This window comes from Cygnus olor, chromosome 8 (genome assembly GCF_009769625.2).
Source record: "Cygnus olor isolate bCygOlo1 chromosome 8, bCygOlo1.pri.v2, whole genome shotgun sequence".
Taxonomy (NCBI): domain Eukaryota; kingdom Metazoa; phylum Chordata; class Aves; order Anseriformes; family Anatidae; genus Cygnus; species Cygnus olor.
In genome coordinates, this window is record NC_049176.1 from 3,842,380 (window position 1) to 3,859,373 (window position 16,994).

The 16,994-nt window shown below is 34.8% G+C and overlaps 1 long non-coding RNA gene across 6 annotated transcripts in view; it reads left to right on the forward strand.

The window, feature by feature from the left end:
- The window catches only part of LOC121074177, a 142,065-nt gene that overhangs the window by 79,450 nt on the left and 45,621 nt on the right, over positions 1 to 16,994 (forward strand). For 5 of the 6 annotated variants that reach the window (XR_005822198.1, XR_005822196.1, XR_005822200.1 and 2 more), the window contains one exon: positions 9,523 to 9,603. The exons of the other annotated variant lie outside the window; for it this stretch is intronic. This is a non-coding gene — a long non-coding RNA (uncharacterized LOC121074177). The remainder of the gene's footprint in view (positions 1 to 9,522; positions 9,604 to 16,994) is intronic. 6 annotated transcript variants of the gene reach the window in all.

Sequence of the window (16,994 nt, forward strand, 5' to 3'; positions counted from 1 at the left end):
GAGTTGGATTGCATGGCTGAGAGAGAATTTCTCTTTTTATGATTTGCGTTTAACTATTTGTCTCATGTTTTGGCAAAATGAAAACCGTTTGCTCTATATCTACCATATTAGATTATCACAGTAGGATTTAAGGATTTAGATCAGGAAAAAATCCTCAAAATATTTTAAATTCTTAAACACCAAACTTTTTTTTTTTTTTTCCCCAACCCAAGGCCATCATCTTCCGTGTTAGGAAAAATAAAACATGCATGAACAAGATACTTAATGTTTATGTAAGTTGTGTTTGCAACATACCTCCCACTCCCAAACGGGATTAATTCCATTCCCCCTCTCTTCCTGTGAATCTGTTGTTCTGGGCTCTGAACAACTGTGAACAACTGTCCTGGGCTCTGAATAACTGTCTGTCCTGCACAGGGGTGTGCAGAGAAGTCTTAAGGGATTAAAGAAAGTATTTTAACAGTTCACAATGTGGTAATTCATTTTACAGAGCAACATACTAAATGTTGCTGGATGGTCACTGTCACTGCAATGTTGTGGGAGTAAATTGATCTGTTTATAATGTTTGAGTAAACATTCCTAATTTAATCTTATACATCCAATCTATTAGGAATTGATTCCCCTAAGTACCTTAAGAGGCTTGACTGTATTTGATTAACATGTTTATAAAATAGAAATATGTCTTCATTATTTAGAAAATTGTGTTCTGTACCTGAAATGTTAAAAGTAAAAGGTTTCAGATGTGTGGAGATAAAGCCTATACTCCTGTGCATGGTTATGCTTCATGAGGAAACTTTCATTATAGCACTGTATAAAGTCACAGCTCTGAATGTGGCTACTGCAAAGATGGTCGGAGAGTATCCTAGGAGTTTCCACTGTAATTGTGCTGTTACACACAAACGTGAAAAATGTGAACCAGCTGATCAGCTCCAAGGAGTTTGGAGGATGAGGAGGCGAAAAAGAAGCTGATGAAAGTTAAGTAGCATGGGAGGACTTAGAATCAAAGGCTCCTGTGCCCTACCCATGACCTATAATGCTTTCTTTTAATTTCTTAAAATGTTTTGGATATGGTAAGGAACAAAAACATTTATAATGCTTAGATCTTAAAACACATTAGATATCTTTTCTAGGATATCCTATTTCTTAAGATGCCCCTGTTTATTTCTTTGTCTCTTAGCCCAGAGTGTGTGCACAGGGAGAATTTGCCTTGAAGTAGATGGTTGGTAAAATGTCTTTATACTTGCTGGATGTAGAGGGGGGCAAAAGACACTATGGCCTGATGGGAAATACTTTATTTATAGGAAAAATGTAGTACAAATTGAGCTGTGTGGGGAAGCCATATAAGTTCCTCAGATGTGATCCAGAAACTGTCATCTTGGTTCTGCCATTCATTTAAGTGACTAAAAGCAGCACTGTTGCCCTGGCTTTTAATGAGTGATTCAAATATTCTGCTCCTGTGTATTTTATCTCTGCAGACACAATTTTTTGGTCTGTGTCTCGCAGAAGTGTATTTCACCTTTAGATAGCTATCTGTATACTCTCATGTATTTTGAGATTTAAACTGGTGATGGGCATTGTTGCTTGAGAAATTATGCATTATTATTCCTATTAGGTTCACTGAAGTACTTGATAAAAGGTTTGCTCAAGAGGCTACATGGTTGCTGCTTTCTTTTAAGCTGTGGAAACTGTGCCGCGGAGAAGAAAGAACCTTTTATAAGATGGCACAAAAGCTGATGATGTCTGTGTTACCAGCTGTTCATGGTCAAGTTATATTTATTGTTAACTACAAATTGAATTCATTCATAAAGCCTGAATGACAAATAAATGGCTACTGAGCATAAGAAATGGGAAAAAAAATATGATTATACAAATTAAATATGTACAAAGAAATTAATACATTTGTTATGTTTGGTCATTTTAGAAAAAATTTTTTATTAATGCTTTATGTCCTACCAAAAAAAAAAAAAGCATGCTTTGTTTGTTTGCATTTGGGAGGACAGGGACTATAATATATTACCATCCAACTGAAATACCATCGCCTAAGAAATCTGAAGTTTAATCATATCTACTTCCCACATACATTTAGTAATAGATTTGGGAAGAAGTATGCTATTCTGCTGAAGCTCTTGTTCCCAGGGAGCTTTTCTTGAGCAGAATTTGACACCTACATTTGGGCATTGTGGTAAGGGAGATTTAGATTCTTTTCTAATCATTGCCTTTATTACCGTTCCTAACAACAAAGCTTTATTGCAGTGATAGTAAACAACCACTTTTCTTCCAGCTGTTCTGCATTACACTGCCTTGTTTGCTTTGTTCTGCTGTCTTCCAGTGCAGACTAACAGCTGCAGCACTGTTTTCTTTATTTTTCTTACACCTAAAGAGTTTTAGGTTTAAGACAGATTTGGGCTGTAGTAGTAAAATGCTGGTTATACCTACATGAAATATCTCCATGACTTTTTATTTATACCAAATTAGAGAAAGAATAAAATTCATAAACATCTGCATAGCCATTTTCAGTTGCTTTAAATGGGTTAATGTTGATTTGAACAAATTATGTGTCTAGTGAAGTAAATGGCATTGTAAAAATTATTTTTGAAGGAAAAATTGTTAAGAAATTTTAAATATTTTTGCACATTTTACATCAAACATTTTTGGTATTAGGTAGCTTTTGGGGAACTGTTGGAAAAAAAACAAATTGTGGAAGGGAGTAAAACTTAATGAGTAAAACTTGAAATGTGTTTTTTATTTTTAAATTTTTTACAGAACTCAAAATGATTTCTGGGATGACTACAAACTTAAACTTATGTATTGCATCTCCTGAGATGAAGCCCAAGTTTGGAGCTCCATTTATGACAGTAATCCATATAGAAAATGGTCCAAATTCTCTTCCTAATTAACAGATGTCTGCCCCAAACATCTCTCTAGGCCTTAGGGAAAAAGCTAGAATTTCTATGCTATTGATCTATTTTTTGTGAAGCTGACAAAAATCTCTTTTGGAGAAGAAAACAGGAATAATTAGTAGCACTGTGGACCAGGGAGGAAGTAGATGTGATGAAGGCAGAGCTTGACTAGTATATTGTGGTGGGACAGAGATAATCCTTGTGAGGATTACTGTGACTGGTGCTGCTGAGAGAAGTAGTAGGACATAACAGGGACGCTGATATGTCAAGAATGATGTTACTAGTAGGACATGGTAGCTTATAAACTGTTAATTCTTCTGCTTTTACTCAATGTTTTAAAGAGAAAAGTGAACAGTTTTCATAAGAGATGTGCTTAATCAGTCAGGTATATTCAGTCCAACCTTAATAATTCTATGAATCATAGACCTCAAGGTTCATTCCTTTTGTAATCTTGGTTGAGCAAATGGAAGCTTTTTGTAAAACTCATGCTATCTTGTGTTTTCTTCGTATTAAGCGTTATTTCATTTAGCCTTATTGATTTGTTGCTGTCTTAATAAGGTTTAAAAAAAAAAATCAGTTGACTAACCAAAAGGAGGAGTTTGCACATGAACGAATGATATTAAAATTGATATTGTTCACTTTCCTTCAAAAAGCTTTTTGTTTCTATTGGTAAAAGGACACATTGGAATGCTATCACTAAAAAGGGTTAAAAGACTTAAAAATAAGCAGCTGTCCTCTAACAAAAACAAGTAACTCCCACCCCCACCTCTCAGCCCAGTCTAATTTTTTTTTCTGGACTCCAGCTATATTTGCTTTTTGAGTTTTGACAACTGTCAGAGTAAGCTAACCTTAATTTCTACCTTGAATTGTCATTAGGCTGTGTTCCTCACTGTCTGTGTGGCTCATCTGCATGACGTTGAGGAGAAAAAGAAAATGTTAAAAGAAAAAAAAAAGTCCCCCCTACCTGTGGACTACATCTTTAAGAGAATGTGTGTCCTTATTGCAGAGTCAGCAATGGTTTTTTTACTTATTTTTGAACAAGAGCATACTGTGCTAAATAATAGAGACTTTGCTTTTCTTTTACCTATTGCTATTTTTCATGTGGTTCACCAGCTTTTCACTTAAATTCATTCTGTGATTATGTTGGGAGATAAAGGTGTGGTGGTGGTGGTGTGTGTAGCTTTATTTATTTATTCCAATAATATAGTTGCTGATGTTATGGGTAGGTTAGGAAAAGGAAGACATGTTTGTTTCCGACATGGGCAATGGCTTTGTTTTTATTTGGTGGAATTCTTAGCTAAATCAGGTCTGTCACTGATCTCAGAACTTTGCTTAAAACCTTACTGGTTTCTTCACCACTGTTTTCATTCTTAGAATTGTAAATCAATACCCTTTGATCTAAACATAAAAGCCTGCAAGGCTTAAGTTGCATATATCTTCCCCAGTGCCTCTCTTCACTTTCTCTTGCTAAATCTGGTCTAAAGAAATGAAATGCAATACTGAATTGACAATTAATAGCTCTGCTCAAGACTACCAGAAAGTAATTTTTAAGAAGGTTGGAAACTCTTTGCGTTGTACAGCTCTACTTTATTCCTCTTCTTTAATACTCCATTTAGGATATGGAAGTTGTTTTCTGAAACTAGAAATAATTGAAGGTGGAATTTTAAGTGCCATTTTCTTAAAGAAAATTAGAATTTTATATATAATAACCCTCTCCCCCCCCCCCCCCCCCCCCCCCCATTCAAACAAATCCAATGAATGTATCTGACAATGTTAAAGAATTCTGAAGGGAAAAAAAGTGCTTTGTCAAATCATAGAATCATTAAATCATTAAAATTGGAAAAGTTTGGACCATCTGGAGTAAGCTGTAACTGCAAAGAAGTATATTTACATTTTCTTTTTCCAAAAAATAAATTTTGAAGCTTTTCAGGGTCCTTTTGGGTTACATCTACAGACTGGCACTGAGTGGTGTGTCATCCCTTTTGATTGCTATTGCACAGTGAGCATTGATGTATTTTTCTTTTCCTTCTGGTTGAAGTCTGGACAGCAGAAAATAAATGTGCAAAAAGTTATTTTTCACTATGATTTGTGAGATTATTTCAGTGATACAAAATGAAAATTTGAGGAGTAGAGAGGCCTAGTTCTTCTCAGGAGTTTTATACTGCAGTATTTCTTGGCCAAAATTAGAAAAGTCTTTTGCAAAATTAGTTGCTGCAGGCAGCTAAAATTTAAAACATGGCATTGAGACAATGTCTGTGAGATCATCAGAGTCTATTCTGTGGAAAAAAATTAAGTTCAATGACATGTCTGAATGTAGACTTCAAATTTAATTATATTAAAATATAATAATATAATTATATTAGGATCAAGCCCTTGATATTTAAAACAGTACAATCCTTTAATGTTTATAAAATTATTTTAAAATTACTATTATTTATGATACGTGATGATGGGCTAATGTTGAAAGGACTGAGGACAGTGAAAAAGGAAATACCAATTTGTTTACCAGAACTCATACTTCTAAATTATTTGAATGTCTTTGAAAATCCAACCCTCTGTGATTTGAACCCAAAGGATGGCAATTCCTCTCATTTCAGTTGAGAACTGAAGCTATAATTTGATGGAAAGTTCTTAGAAGTTTCTGGAAGAAGCGTTGGTTATACTTTCAGCTCAATCCACTGCCGTGCCATTTTGCAGTTGTGTGTTGGCCAGAATGGAAGAGGCTGTGGTTACAATTTGTGGAGGCCTGAAGAGAACAGGACTATTTCTTTCACATGAGGCAATGCTGTGTATGAACCTCAAACTACAGCCTTTTATATATTGCCGCATCTGTGAGTGCGATACATACAGTGTATGGATTCCTAAGGGATGGAGAACAGCTTACTTTAGACAATGAAAGAAGAATAAGAAAAGTCAAAGATAAAATGCTGACAAGCAGTAGAGAATTAGGACCATTGTAAAATAAATTTTAATGTGTATGGTAGCAACAGAGTATAAATGTATCTTTGTAACATAAATGTCATATGTAGCTATGTGATCAAGAAGACTCAGAGGTGAAGCAATTTTATGGGCCATTTGTAAAACTACCTTCTCATGAAAGCCATTACATTTTTCGCAAGTGACCCATCCGCACTAACAGTTTCCAACATGGGGAAAAAAAAAAAAAAAGGCACAAACAAGTCAACAGAGAAAGCGTGAGGTTTTTCTTTGTAAAGACTCATTTACCAGGTCTGTCTAGGTTGAGGTTAATTTTCTTCAAAACAGAAAATCTTGTTGGGGAAGAGGGGCTGGCTGAGGTGTGTAGCTACAGTCCAGGGTTAACCCACAACAGCTTAGAATCTCTCACCAGAGAGATCTTGCTCTTCCCAGTTACTGCAGCTGCAAAGAACCAAGATGATAGTGAAAGAGGTTATTTGAAATCCCGTAGCTACATAAGGTGAGAGCTAAAAAATCTGAGTAGTTCTCATCGTTGCTTTCTCTCATTGTTGGCTCTTGACTTTCACCTTCTCTTTGTTCCTCAACTATGAAAAATGTAAATACTTCCAAATTCTAGTTAGAATGTAATGTAGATTTTAATAGTTGAGAAGTAAAAAGTAGCTAAGCTGATTCAGTTAATACTCTTTTTTTTCCCTTATTACCTTTTTACTTTTCTAGGAGTTTTTTATTTTTTATAGGAAAACTGCTTAAAGAAAGATGAGGATTATAAAAACAGAAACACTCTATTTTCATATCGCATGTGTATTTCATGGTATTTTGTTACAGTAAAAAAAACTTAATTCTTCCCCTTTAAAGGGAATGGTGATACTGTTTTTGATTTTAATCTTAGTGACAACATGAACACTGAATATTTCTGGCAGTTCTGTTCTTTATGTGACAGGTCTGTGGATTAGAATAGCCAATTAGGTGGGGAGGTGGTTTTAGTTGATTTTTCTTTGCATGAATGCAATTTAAAAAACACAGTGCTTTTCAAAATGTTTTTTTCCTGATTAGTGCCTTGATATATTAACATCGCTGTGGCATATACTTGCTTTTTCTATTGAATACAAATATATTAGGACTCAATAAAATGGCAACTGTTTTATAGTAAGTTAATAAATGTACACACTGTGAAAAACACAATTTGTGAAATGTCAAGTGAAAATGTAGACACAGGCAGTATGAAATATATCACTAAATAGATTGTGCCATATTAAATTCAAGCAGATTAAATAGATTGAAAATAAGAATAATATTATGTGTACTAGTTTTTACCACAGATCTAAGTTCTAAAGTTAAACATGAGGACCTGTGTATAGGATTGCTTTTTCAGCTTTCAGTATGAAGTTCCTTAGCTTGACATGCTTTCATTTAGCTCAAATTCTCTTCTTCTTTATCCTGAATAAGACCAGTTTTGAGCCTTTATATTTACATATATATGTGTATATATATGTGTATGTGTATATATATATATATATATTTGATGTTTTCTCAGGACTCAGCTTTTTTTTTTTTAGTAGAAAGTTTCTAGAAAAATTCACTAACATTAAATCATTCTGCTGATCTAATAAGTCTCTGAAAACTTGTTCACAGTTGCAGTAATTAAAATGATTCATATATTATTGTTAGAATTTGGGTTGCTCACAGTTCCTCTGTGATATTGGTAACTTTTGTAGGAATATCTTCTGAAAGGAGAGTGAATTCCAGATTAGCAAATCAAAAAGTTATCTCTTATTACTATTATTCCAGTTCATCTATATGGGTGGCTTTGAGTATTCTGCTAAGTTTCTTTTTTTGTAATGCTTTCAAGTAGCATAATTAATTAAGTTTATGCTATATGATTGCTGGTATTACTGTAGATAAACAGAAAACTCTTATTTCCAGAATGGAAAGTAGAAAAAGCTGTTGACTTCTGAAATGAAGAGTTATATTTTTCATATTTTTAATAAAAATAAAAACAAACAAAAGACTCCTAAGGGACATTCTCCTAGAAAATAGCAATGTGCTTTGTCATAGTTTTTCAAATATACTGTGCTATACAGATTGCAGAATAATAATCCTTTCCTTTTCCACAGCATCTTTCAGAGATTTCAGAGCATGTTGCAATTAAACCACAGTACATTCCTTTAAAGCAGTTGCTATTATGTGTATTTTAAATAAGAAAATAAACACTGACTTCAGGTTCACAAGATGCAAATGGGAGGATGGGAAATAAAGACATGGATTTCTTCTGCACTTTAGTTCTTTGGGGCACAGAGCAAATATGTAGGGAAACCAGGAAGAGGCCACAGACTGTATGCTGGTTCCTGGGGTAGGTATGAAACTCTAAATATCAGTAAGCTAGGCTAAGTAATTACTGAGGGTTCTGTATAAACTGTATGTTATACTGAATAGTCTGTGGACAGTTGAGCAATAGGAGGTTTAGTGTCTAGCATAAGTAGTTTGTCTACTTTCCTCCTGCAGTTAAAGGAGAGAAAGACAGAATTCTAGAGGAAATCTCATCCTTTCCTATCTCTCTAAGGCTGCAGACAGAACCTAGGCAAGTGGCCTGTGAGAGATCCCTAGAATTCCAAAGGACTGCAGTTACTGAGGTGAATTGGATGCCCAGCTGCTCCCTCTTCTGGTACAGGCAGGGGCAGATGAATAAACGTGGAGGCACTGAACTAGTGCCATGCTTAGGGAGAGTGAGGCTGAGTATTTTGTGTGTGCTACATCCAGATCAGGACAAAAAAACTCCAAATCTTTCCAGTAACAAATAATAATAGTAATAATTTGTATAGGACATATTCTCATCTTGCAAACTCTCTATAAAACTGGACTAAGGATTCTAACAGCTTCATGTGCTTATGACATTGTATGATAGGGTCAAGGGTATAGGCATAATCTTCTATGCCTTGTTCATGTGAGTACTCCCCGCAAAGTTGCTGTAACTATTTTCATGAGGAGTGAAGTGAAAGTGCATGTTTACAAAATAGGGACTTCAAGTCAGATCTTGGTTTCCACTGATGTGGACTTCTCAACTGATGGACTTTCAAAGGAACTTTTCTGACCAAAATCACACTTGAAGCTCTGAGCACGCAAATGCCCTTGTAAATCAGCTTCTTTTGGTCTGTTATGTGATGTGCTCTACCAGATGCTGCTTATGTTCTACCTTGTTTATTTAAAAGAGGGACAACATATCTATTTAAAGCTATGTTCTTTGGATTCAGTTTTTGTCTTTAAAGTTTTACAGCCTTGTCCAAAAAAATTGGTAATATTTTTACTACAATAGTAGCCATTGCCTTTTATCTCAGTTTCTGAATTAAAGAGACTTAATTAATTTCATGTGCTATACGTTAGTAATTAAAAATAAAGATCCATTACCTTAATGACCTTTCATTCTAATGAATTGTTCCAGGTCCTGATTAAACAAATGCAAATGACTGAATCAGTAGAACTACAGATGTTATAAGAATTAGTACCAAAGGAAACTTGTATTGCTTGATATTCCCCTATATAAGTCAGTGACATGAAAGAGCTCACTGAGATGAAAAAAAGACAAAGCATCTATGACAGGAAGAGCTTGAAAAAATTGCAAGGGCTAGAAGGCTAAAAATTTTTGCCACTGTGTTCTCTATGAACCATAAAATAAAAGTTCTTTATCTTTAAGGAACATAACAGATGATAAAATACAGTAAGTCAGCGTGCAGCAGGAAACAGAATATCTCACCAAGGAAGTCAAAAGTCACTGGTAAGAGCAGTTGCATTTTTTGCATGTATGAAAGTCATGAAAAATTAATTTTCCTAGGTATGCTGTGATTGCAGTATATTGTGCTGAATCTACATGGGTAATGATAATACAGTTTAACATCCTGATGCCAGGATATAAAAGTTTTCCATGCAAAATCATATTAAATAGATAGGGGGTATAACTATGGGGCAGGAGCTGCTATTTTCTTCAGGTGTTTGAACAGTAGTTGCTATGGCATCGTTCTGCTACTGTTGTTAACAGCAGTTGGTATCTTAACCATTAACATGTGAAGGGTGCTGAATTTCTTTAAAATGGTGGCAGTGAACTCCTGGAGTAATGCTAAAGAAGTTAGTTGCTATTCACTGATGCATGGGGAGACTCTGAATGGGATTTTGTACAGTTTTGCTTTCTAGTGAAATTTGCAATCTGTCTTCCGAATTGTTATTATTCAACTAGAGTAAAAGTGTTACTTTAATGTCTCACATTAGTCATCCTCACACAGTGTGGGAATATGAACTATACATACTTATAAAAGAAATGAGAGACGCATGGAGGGGAACTGCACAGTTCTTAAAAATTTCAAATATTCTATTCTGAAATGTCTCATTGCTTTTCTGCTTAATAACATTCACTTTTGCCCTTGCTGCTTGCTTCATGTGGATTCTCACACTGCTGCTCACGAAAGAGGAGAATAATACAGAACTGTGAGATGTAAGTGCAGAAATCCTCAAATATTTTTGTTCTCCTTTTCACTCTAAAATAGGAGATGGAAAAGGAGGGAATGTAACTGAATTGTTTTGCTAATTCTCCTTTTAGTATCATTAACCTAGGGACACGACATTAATTTAGTGTTAGAATTTTGTCATGTGTTCAGATCTAAGTACACAGGAGAACCTCAGAGGCTGTAAGTCACTTTCAGTGTTGCTTCACCTCCCTGAGCAGCCTGTCACAGGAAGAAACTCATTGCCTGGAAGTTCTCTTCCAGTGGTGATGGGAGCCTTGACAGATGGGGTGAACTAGTCTCCTGATTGCTTGGTACTAGGTGGCTAATGTTAAATGAGGTGAATCTTACCTGTGGATCGTATGTGACGTCTTTAGTCAACCTGTTTTTTGTACCACTGGTACCCCAAAATGCCATTCAGTAAGCTACTTAGGTAGATCTTTCACTTTAGGTGTATATTCATGCCTTATTTATTTTACTGCTGTACTTGTGAATTCCAGAAATTCATCAGGGATTTGTTTATTGGGACCAAATATATATCCTGACATGGTAAATCAGTATTGAATGACTACAATAGATTGTAGTCATAGCACTATGTTGTCTTGAATACCAGTGGGTAGTTCTTCCTCCCACCGAACATAATGCTCACTGATTTCTAACTTATTTAAAGTATCATTTAAAAGATCACTAAAATGTGCAGTACAGCTAATTCATTCTCTGTAGTGAAAAATATTTCATTACAAAGTTGAAATTTATCTAAATGGAAACTGTGATGTAAGAGTTTGCTTGCTAGTACTTTTGGTCTTGGTTTATGCTTTTTCCATATAATTCTGTCATCTGTTTTCTAATCTTCACCACCGCTGTTTATAAGGGAAGAATGGATTTTCAAAAATATGAAAAAGAAAACTTTACAGGATCTGTTTTGAAGAGGTAAAGGGAAAGGTTAATGGTTAGGTATGTTTGGATTCTTGTGAAATAACCCTAACTCATTGTAGATTGCTGTATTATGTGGGAGGTGGTACATTTTGTGCTTTAGTAGGTGGAAGATTAATTTTAAACTCTTTTTCTTTGTTAATTTATCATTTTTTTCTGTTTCTAGTGTATTTTTGAAGTTTGCATTTCATTAAATCAGAAGGAAAATTAAACTACATATTTTTTTCTGAAGAACTAAAATGGTGTTGTTTTTTGAACTTTTTGTGACTCACCTAAAACTGCAGTAGCTCCACAACCATAGGTACTTGCGTAGTAGCTAGTCTGCCATTTTTTGATAAAAATAAATTTTACATGGTATTTTTTCAAACTGCAGTGAGAGCTAATATATATTTTATATGTATACATACACGTGTACATAAATATTTATATAAACGAATTCAGCTCAGAAAGGATAATTTAAAGTTATTCAGAAATAGTTTAATAAGACTGAATTTTGCATGCTTTATATGAATATTTCTGTCCTGTTTGAAACAGCAAAAGTAAAAATCTCACAGACTTTTAGAGGAAGCCTGTCTTTTCCTGCCCTTTTGTTTTTTTTCCTACCCCCTTGCTCTTAGAACGTACCTGAGTGGAAGTAGCTCACACTGCATCTTCCCAACACTGACAGCATTGCCAACTGCTTCAAGACTTGAGAAAATGACACTTCCTAAATCCAACTTTGTCTTCTCTTGAACAAAGGTGCCAAGTCCTTGTCCAGATACAGTCTTCTGAAGTATAAGGACCTTTTTATTTTCCCTTGAGTCAAGTGGGACTATTAAGAGGATTCTTCGCAGTCAGAGATATTTTATTATTATTTATGCTTTTTGCTGAAACAGTTTTATGTTCTGTTTGGAGAAACTACTGTCTATCAGACACAAATGTATAACAGGTAGTTGATATTTATAGATTCGGATGAAATCCAGGGAACAACAAGACTAAGCTATGCTAGTTCAAAAAGGAGCCGTAGTCCTGCTTATGACACAGATCTGGTGCTGTCAGTGAAATCCTGACAGTGAATCTGTGAGTAGGAATTAATAGAGATAGAGATAGGTAGATAGAGCAATGCAAATCTGAAGAACTTCTGAGACACAAATTATATAAGCAAGATTTTGAAAATGTACATTACGTTGCGTCTTACTCTTAAACCATCCAACACACCTCTCTTTTTCCTCTCTTCTAAAAAGCAATATGATGAGACTTCCTTTAATTTAAAACTAGTAAGCTTTCAAGAAGAGCAGAACTTCCTCTGTGATGCAGGAAAAAGCTGTCCCCATGGAAAAGGCCCTAATGGGAACTCTGATGACACATTCCCTGAGGAAAGCTGCCACCTGAGACTGTCTCTCTGCAGGAGAGAAAGTGAACAACTTCAATATTCCAAGTACAAAATGTGAGTGTGCATGTGTGTGGTGACATGACATACTGCTTTGTGACAGTTAATTTTATTCTGGGTCCTTCACATGACAGATAAAATGGTTTCTATAATTATTCTTAGGTATAAGACACAAAGTCAGTTCTGTTAATGCATATTCTTGGACTGTTTGACATAAAATACATTTAGATACCTTATTTAAACACCCCTTTGGAAAATAAACAAACATAAAAAACCACCACCACCAAAAAAAAATCAACAAAATCCAACAAAACTGAGGAGGTCAGAAGTGATTGAGTGGATAAGCTGCATCTGTATTGCTCCTAGGCCCAGGAAAAAGGCAAGTACGACTGGCTGATTCTCATTGGAAATGTCTCATTTGCAGTGAAATTTCATCCCAAGGCTGCATAGTCAAACTTGCTTTTCTTGTAGCTAAATTAGCTCTCATTTTACTTCTTAGTTAAACTAAGATCATTGCTATTTTATGCTAAGGAATAGGAGAAAATTTAAATATATTTATATATTTATTTCATCACCATCCTGGTGATAATATGTTACTTGTCGTTACAAGTTTATCACTGTTTGTGATGAAAAATGAATAATAAAACATACTGATAAAGAAATTACTGTATATAGAACTATGTCATCTTTTAAAATAATTGTTAGGCTTATTATTTTATGGGAATATGTAATATTTTCAAAAATACCCAGTATAATTAGTAAAGTAAGAATGAAAATGGATGTAGTCTACTAAAGCTAGAAGCTTAATTCTGTCTGTATTTGTCATGTAGCAATAATACAATTTTTATTATTCGTTCAGAGGAAATTTTGTTTAGTTTTGGTGAAAAATTTTCTCTTTCTGAATATTCAGTGTGTCTGTCATCATGTATTTTCAGGTTTCCAGCTGAAGTGCTTTATTATTCTTTCCAGCATTGAAACACACATTCAGCTGGTGTGCTTACTGAATGGTTAAACCTACCTCAATGGTATATAGGGTCTGCAGAAAAACTTTTTGCAACTTACATAGCTGAGAGAGGGAACACATCCAAAAATATTCCCGAAGTCATCTATCAAAGGTGCTACCATGGCCAGTGGCTTTATTTCTCAGCAAAGCAAAATGGGAGGAATGGAAGTGAGTGACAGGGAGATTTTTGATTGCTTTTTGAGAATATTAATCTGTGACTTTTTTTTTTTTTTTTTTGCAAAGCATGTAATTTGCCTGAGGTACAGCAGAAATAACATGACAAGCACTGATGGAAACGCATTCCTGGTTTAATTCTGTATCAAATGATGTGATTGTATCAGAATTTCATCATGAGCTCCAGAAGTTTAGAGACAAATGTGGCTTGATGTGTTCAATAATGTTAACCTTGAAAGATTTACTGGAAGAAAAAAATGGAAATGGGAAGGTAGAGAAATTTTTACTTCTCTCAATGGACTGTTCACATAATAACGAAGAAGCTAGCATTTTTCCTTTGGTCTGTCTTTGCTTAGGCACACAGGTGCACCCTGTACTAGCATGCCAGAATGATGGATGGCATAAGGCATAATCTGTGTGCTTGAGACTAAAACAGTACAGATGCTCAGAGTTAATACAGCTGCTGTGGAAATCTGAACCCTTCAAAAAAAAAACTAAGTACATTTTATTATTATTGTCGTCAAGAGCCTTAAAAAATGCCAATCTTCTGTAGTGTTCATTTGTCTGGTATATGCTGTTATACTCTTCACTCCTATGTTGTCTGTCGATCCGAACGCTTGTGAACCCAGAGGTTTTTGAAAAATTCAAACAAGCTTAAAGTGTACTAACAAAGGTAAGGCACAGACAAGGTCAAATCCAGATAAGACTGAACACTCTGGGAGAACTGTAAAGATATCAGCTAATAGAAACTTCTGCTATTTTGGGAAGGATAGGGAAGATTTACTTCTAGTAGAACCTAATTTGTTTGAAGTATATCAATATTAAGGTAAATACTGTAACATGAGTTACATAATTCTGATGCACATTAATAACTGAAATATGGATAATAATGCTGCTTTTGATCTGTTATTGCTTTATGTTGAAATTAAATAATTCATAGAGATACACTTGACTTTGTGAAGTTCAGGTAGTTTTTTGTTTCAGAAATAACAGCTTGATGGATAAAATATGGCAAAAGCATATTTTTGCAAAAATTCTCTCCTCTCCAATATTTGGTTAATCTTAGAGTGTTTTGCTATTAAAATCTCCAAATAGACCTTCAAGTAAAGTGAATGCTTCCAACCCGAAGATTGGCAGCCCTGTGGCTGTGCCCACAGCAGGGACACAGTAGCAAAGGAAAATGCTGTGTTCCTTCCGCTATGTGATGCTGTGAAGGCTCTCCAAAAAATTCTCCGAAAAGAGTCCAAAAAATATCAATTTATTATGGCTGTAAGATAAGTATGGATTCTTTATTTATAAATGTGACAGATAAGACAGCTGAGATCAATTATGATAAAACTGGACTAAGTATATTCATTCATTACACACACAGAACCAGATTAGAACCAGCCATAGATTAAATAGTGTGGTTGGCTTGTTTCTTATACTGTGGGCCAAGTTAGAAATCCTGACTAAGGGAAACTGTGTGAGGTCTTAGTTCTGTATGAGGTGTGTATTAATGGCATAGAGATATAACAACATTTACTTCTTAGTATTATTTCTTTAGTCTTTTGAAAGCCAAGGGCTCTGGTTACAAAAGGCTGATTGCCTAGTTTCAGTCTTAGGCTCTTTTACACTGAAATTATTTGAAAAAGCTCCCCCCAAAATTACATCTGAATTCAATACATAAAACATGGATAACTGAGGCAAGTTTGCTTTTTAATCTCTTATTTTTTTTAAATCTTTGATTTTGTTTTCTGATCAAATAGATAATAATGTAAAATGCATGTTTGTATCCACTTGTGAGCTTTAAGAAAATTTATGATAGTAGACTTAACATTCTAAAATGTATCTTTGACTGAAGAACTTATCAGCTGTGTTTCATCTTCTTCCTAGTCCTTGTGTATGATTACTAGATCTCAGAGTCATGTCAGGTTAATTTCATTTCTCTAGATGCTGTGGCCTTTATTCATTACATGATCTTGATCTTTCCTAGTTTGCCTTAGAAGAAAATGACCATACAGGATGTCTTGTTACCCATGAATTAGTACCAACATCAAAAGAAAAGAGCCCTCATTTTTAAGATTTTATTTAAAGAATGTGTATATTATGGTATCTTTGTGCATGTATCTATAATGTGCATGTATTATGTATTTGTATGTATATTAGCATAAATTAGTTATGCGTTGGCCCAGAAATACAGATATACTAGGTCTTCACTAGTTTTTTATTTAAGCTTAAAATTCTTTAGGCCAGTATGTCACACATCCTGATAAAAGTCCTGAAAAGGGTCAAAGGAGAATGCATCTCTTTGGGGACATTTGTTTTGTACGTTCCTCTCAAGAGGAGAAGGTGAGCAAGCCATGGAAAAGAGTGACCCTGGCTATTGTTTATCACCCATGAGGGGTAAGGGATCTCAAAAAAAAATATATAGTTTTAGTCCAGAAGGTGCATAGCAGCAAATCTTTCTTAAGAGTCAGTCTCAGTCTGGATCTGATCCTTATTCTCTTAGGAAGTGCAGGGCCAGAATATTACTCTATTTTTCCTGTCTTGTGAAATGCTGCATTTGACATTTATATTTCCATATTAGAAGAGAAGTGTAACAGAGGGACCAGCTGATCTGTGCTCACTTCTACCTCTTTCCTGTTTGGAATGTCCTATCTTTTCATATGGCAGATCGATTTTCTGTAGGGTTAGAGAGAGAATGGCATGCATCTGCTACTGTCTTTTTCAATGATCCCACCCCTTTCTTGTTCTGCGTGGTTTCTCTGGCATGGATTACTCATCAGCAGTTTGCTATCAGTGGTGACTGTAAAGTATTGAGAGTTTGATTTTTAGAAGATATAATTCCCTTGCTCCTTTTATTCTATTTCCACTTACAACATTTCACACAGAGAATAAAGATGAAGTGTCAGAGAAAGAAATTTCTAAGGAATTTTCTGTGGAAAGGTAAAAAAGGCCAACTGAGTGAAATCATGACTCGGTGTTGTACAAAGAGCCATGTCTGAGACATTTGCAATGTTTTGAGAAAACAAGCAAAGGCAATTTGAAGCTGGTAATAAGAAACAGCGTCCTATCCTTATGGTTATCCACTTCCTATATTCTCCATCTATTTTTTTTAATATGGGTGAATAACAATACTTAGTCGTGTTTCCAATAGACTTTCATCTGAGGCAAAAGACTCTTGGAAATTATCAAAGAATTTTAAAATT